This window comes from Zea mays, chromosome 9, assembly GCF_902167145.1.
Source record: "Zea mays cultivar B73 chromosome 9, Zm-B73-REFERENCE-NAM-5.0, whole genome shotgun sequence".
Lineage (NCBI taxonomy): Eukaryota > Viridiplantae > Streptophyta > Magnoliopsida > Poales > Poaceae > Zea > Zea mays.
In genome coordinates, this window is record NC_050104.1 from 78,655,791 (window position 1) to 78,660,609 (window position 4,819).

The 4,819-nt window shown below is 40.5% G+C and overlaps 1 long non-coding RNA gene across 1 annotated transcript; it reads right to left on the bottom strand.

The window, feature by feature from the left end:
- Nucleotides 1-3,288: 3,288 nt before the first annotated feature.
- Nucleotides 3,289-4,606, bottom strand: LOC103638576 (uncharacterized). Its single transcript, XR_558886.4, has 2 exons — nucleotides 3,792-4,606; nucleotides 3,289-3,694 (listed from the first exon to the last, which is right to left on the bottom strand). It is a non-coding gene; the product is annotated as an uncharacterized lncRNA (long non-coding RNA).
- Between the last annotated feature and the right edge of the window lie 213 nt (nucleotides 4,607-4,819).

Sequence of the window (4,819 nt, forward strand, 5' to 3'; positions counted from 1 at the left end):
CGACTGGCCATAAGCGCTAGCTCCTCATCCCCAAGGCTCTCCACCGCTCCTCTATGATGGTCAACAAAGAAGACAAAGCAAACATAGCAGATGAGGGGGTAGAGGAAGCACCACCTTTAGAGACCAGGGCCATGGTGGGTGCACTAGGGTTCTCAATCTTGGCCCAGGTCTGGTGGTCAATCTCAGTGGACTTGAGCTTGCTGAACAGCTCATCCACGGTGAGAGTCTCATAGTTGGATGACTCGATGATTGTCGATACCTTCACCTCCCAAACCCTCCGATCCAGAGCATGAAGTAGCTTGAGCGCTCTTTCATGATCATCATAGGGTAACTGTACCACACTTCCAAGATGTGATTGTATAGGGACGCTACGAGGCCTTTACAAAATTCCACTAGTATGAGAAAACCCGCTACGGATTCAGGCAGAGGGGTATATGAATCCCTCATCTGAAATGCAAAGACCAACTTCTTCCCACTTTCCCTTTTAGGTAAGGTCCTCACACACTAGCTTCCTAACTGACCAGAACCATAATAGTCCTTGTGGTTGCACCGTTTTCCTGGTTGGTTGCTCCATGTTCCAATTGAACAAAGTGATCTTATCATGCATAATAATAAAGACAATTATCATAGATAAGCATGATAATGATTCATATGTATCATTAACCTAAAAACCAGGTACAACACTAGCAAGTCTACCTAATAATAAGCAACCCATGTGTAAACAAGGTATAGGGGAAACAAATCTAGGTAACATATTAGTTTCCCATCAATTTAATCGAATTGTGCATTGCATAGGTTAGAACACAACGGTTAATATTATTAGGTCAAAAGAAATGTGATCAAGGACACAAATTGTCTTTTTGGTGCAACTCCAGATTCTTTTCCAAAGTTGATCTTCAAGTTCCTCGTAACCTCACTTTTCTATTTGTGTCAATACATACAAATAGGCAGATAATAAATAAAAATAACTTTACACCAAACATGAAAATAAAATTTGTGAGAATATTCTATGCATGGCAATGAGTCCGTAGGTTCAAATCTCACTAAATTTGAAGCTAAAACGAGAAAGATATGAATTTTCTATGCTTTATGGAATTATTTTTATGTTCAAATTCAACTTCAGATTTAAATTATATAAATTAAGAAAGTCTTTGGACTACAGTAACTATTTTGATAAACTCAGGGTGCAATTTATAAATACTAGGACCTATTTTTAGTTACTTTTAACCCTAAGGGAACGACGGGTTTATTTCTGACATGTCCTGACAATTAAGATCTAGATCCATGGTCTAGATATAATCAACCCGAAGTGTTGCCATACGTTTTAATCATGAGCGTCCACTCGGATCGGACGGCCAAGGCCTCATCTTTCTTCACCCGACGGCGGCACAACCGGTGTCTGTGCAAACTACCATGGCGACATCGTCGGAGAATGCCAACCGTTGTTTTGGGCTTCCCCCTGATCACTACGACTAGATGATAAAGAATGCGACGGCGACACAAAACTAGAGAGATGTATTCTTACCAGAGGTTAAGGTAGCAGTGGAGCACTCCACGGCAACAAAGATGCTCCAGCGATTAATCACGGTGCCTCCAGTCGTTCGTTCCGTTCGTATAAGCTACGAACATGGCTGTAGCACCTCAAATCTAGTGCCTAGAACTATTTGTTTTCAAATAAAATGGCTGTAGCACCTCAAATCTATTGCCTAGAACTATTTGTTTTCAAATGAAACCCTTAGAGAGTGGGACAGATATTCGCATGCAAAAAAGTTTAACTCTTTTGTTTATGCATTAATTCTTAGAGCATGGCTTTTGTTTGTTATGCTTTGGAAGAATTTGTTTTCATATTCAATTTTTGTGAATAACTTACTTTTCTTTTCCTTGGAAAGGACTCAAAATTATTTATTTTGAAGTTGATATTTTATTTAGGGAAGTATTATTTTCAAAATTATTATAAAGTTTTCTGGAATTTTAAAATATGTGTTTATCTCTTCAAAGAAAATAAGAGAGAAAAAGAAAAGAATTTAGAAAAAGGAAATCTCCCTCCCCCAACTAGCCCGTGGCCGAATTCAGCCCAGGCGGCCTGTCAACCCGCGTCGCGCCCCACTCTCCCCCTCTCTAATGTTTACATCACTACAACAATATTTCTAAGCCTAATATATCATACATGAAAATGTATAATGTATATTAAGTCGAGAGAATCAGCTCTAAATTACTAAATATAACAGTCTTGCAAGTTGCAAACATATAAACAGACCTTTCACAAAATATAAATTTCACTAAGCCAATAGAAAGATAAGTCTGAACTAAAACTTCAACAATAGCATCTAACCCATGGCAACTAGAGAGGATGAACCTCGTACTGATGATCGATTGCATTTTCTGTCAAAGAAAAGCATATCTAAGAGCATCAGAACATGACTGCACTCGTTCTTTTGTTTTAGGAAGAGATAAAATGCATCCCCGATTTTCTAGAAGAATGCTACAAATTGAAGTGAAAACAACAGTTTTTAATGGTCAGATTAAACTATCAAAATATTACAAATGAAACATATGTGGTGGTTCAAGAATAACAAGTGCCAATACATGACAATTTCTCAAAACCAGTTTCTTTCCTGAAGGGTTACTTTGGACATCTTTTTGCGGCTTAGTTGCATCATAACAATGATCATACTTGTTATTATGCATCACATACAGGATGACAACAGAACATAATAGGTTCATATTACTTCCATTCTAGATTGCACGTTCACCCAAATATGAGGTTTAAAGGACCAGGATAGTTCCCTCACCCAAATAATGCATGGGCTAAATGCAGCTTTTTCTAAATACCAGTGATTGTAGATGGCAATAAGCGTAGTTTTTCCTACTATAGCATGTTTGTTTTGAACTGCAAAACGCCATCAAGTGATTCCATAAAACCAGAAAACATAGGCATTTGTAAAGATCTGCAGAACACCCAACACAAAATAGCCATAGAAAATACATGGTTGAGTTCCATCCTAAAAATCCTCGCTAGCCTAGTGTTGGGAACCTTTATTGTCGAAAATCTTCAAAACCCCTTGTTATCAAATTGAAAATATGTGTTTCAGGTAAAATGTGAAGGATCAGTGAAGCTAACCTTCATAAAAAACAGCTTACGAATCAGAACGAGAGGCTACGTAGCTTCATCTACATCTAGGCGTTATGACGACACGTGCCGAAGGACTTGGCTTCGGCTTCGAAGGCGGCATACAAAGCAAGAGAGAGGAAGGATGCTCGGAAGGCTAGTTCAACGTGGAAAGAGAAGAAGAAAAGACAATACTGCCCTTATGGAACATATAAATCATTTGTGTAAGATTCATGGGTATGTTTGTAATTTTATAGAAAGTTGTACCCACGACTATAAATAAAGAAACAGTGTTATGCATAGAGAGATTTTTGGAGCTCGATAGTGTCGGCTTGTTCCACCTCCAAAGATACCTTCAGGTTCAACTGTGAAGTCAAAGGTATACTTGTAAATATTTTTTATGTTACGAAGATGAAACAGACCTTATTAAGGAAGGAAATGACTAAAGACTCTCATTTGTTGCATTGTGTAACATGCTAATGATTGAATGATTTTATCCCGAGCTTCTCCATTTTGTCGGCTTCCTAAAGGAAAGTTGATCAAGCTTGAACTATACTCACTTGTGTTGCCTTATTTTCTGGTACCCTGTTAGGAAAAAAACGAGTGACCAACACATGGTGTTTGTAGGACTCAGGTCTCAGGATGTGTACAGGAGCTGGAAAAAAGTTGGTGTCTCACATACAAGGAATAAGGCTCACAGCTGGCCGGAAGAATAGGAGCTCGCGGTGTACGGGGCGGAGCTCCACCAGCGGCCCTGGCACCCTGGCTGGAGCTCGGTAAGGCGGAGGTGGGGAGGAGCTCGGCCTGCCTCAGCGCGAAGGGCAGAAGGGCCAAAGCTAGCCACCTCGTCCTGGGCGGCTGGCCGGACGCAGAGCTCGGCTATGGCGTCGGCCATGGTAGAGCTTGGCTGGGCTAGATGTTCCGCCGCTCCAGTGACATCGCGGAGGCGACACTCGGGAGGCCGCTGGTGGGCCGTGGACGGTGGACGAGGGCTGGGGACATGCGGAGACGGAACTAGACACCTGGCCAAGACGTGGCATCGGCGGTGGCACTAGGTGGATACGAGGTGATGACTGGGATGAAAACGGTTTCAAAAATTTTCGGTTTTATGGAAACCATTTTCGAATTTTTTTATCCGATCCAACTGTAACGGTAATTCCCGAAAACGAAATCGGTATTAAATTTCGGAATCGATATCGAAATCGGTTAAACGTTTTACCGACCGTTTACTTCGGTTACCGATTTTAATCGAAATTTAAGTCTCGGAATTTTCTGAAAATAAAAAAAAATCAAATTAATTGGCCCAAGGCCCACACCTCCCACTCAGTCTAGCTGGGCAGGTAGAAACATGGTGTCAAGCATCATTATATAGAAACGTTGTACCTTGTGTTCTTTTAACTGGACGAGGTGATACTAAACTCTTGTAATGTTGGTTGTATCGTGTTATCTGCCTGTTCGCCTATTGGTGTTGGGCCTATTTGGAGGTTATGGGCCGCCGGTGCACACCCATGCGGCATTTCAAATTAGCGTGGGAGCTGCCAGGACCGCATGAGCAAGGTTATTGTGTATACGTATATAAGATCTAGCTGTTGTTGTATATATAGATATTTGTATACGGTAACTTATGATTTTTAGAACTTGTTATATTATAAACTTGTGAACTTTGTGAATTTATTATATTTTGAATTATGGACTTATGATCTTTATTGT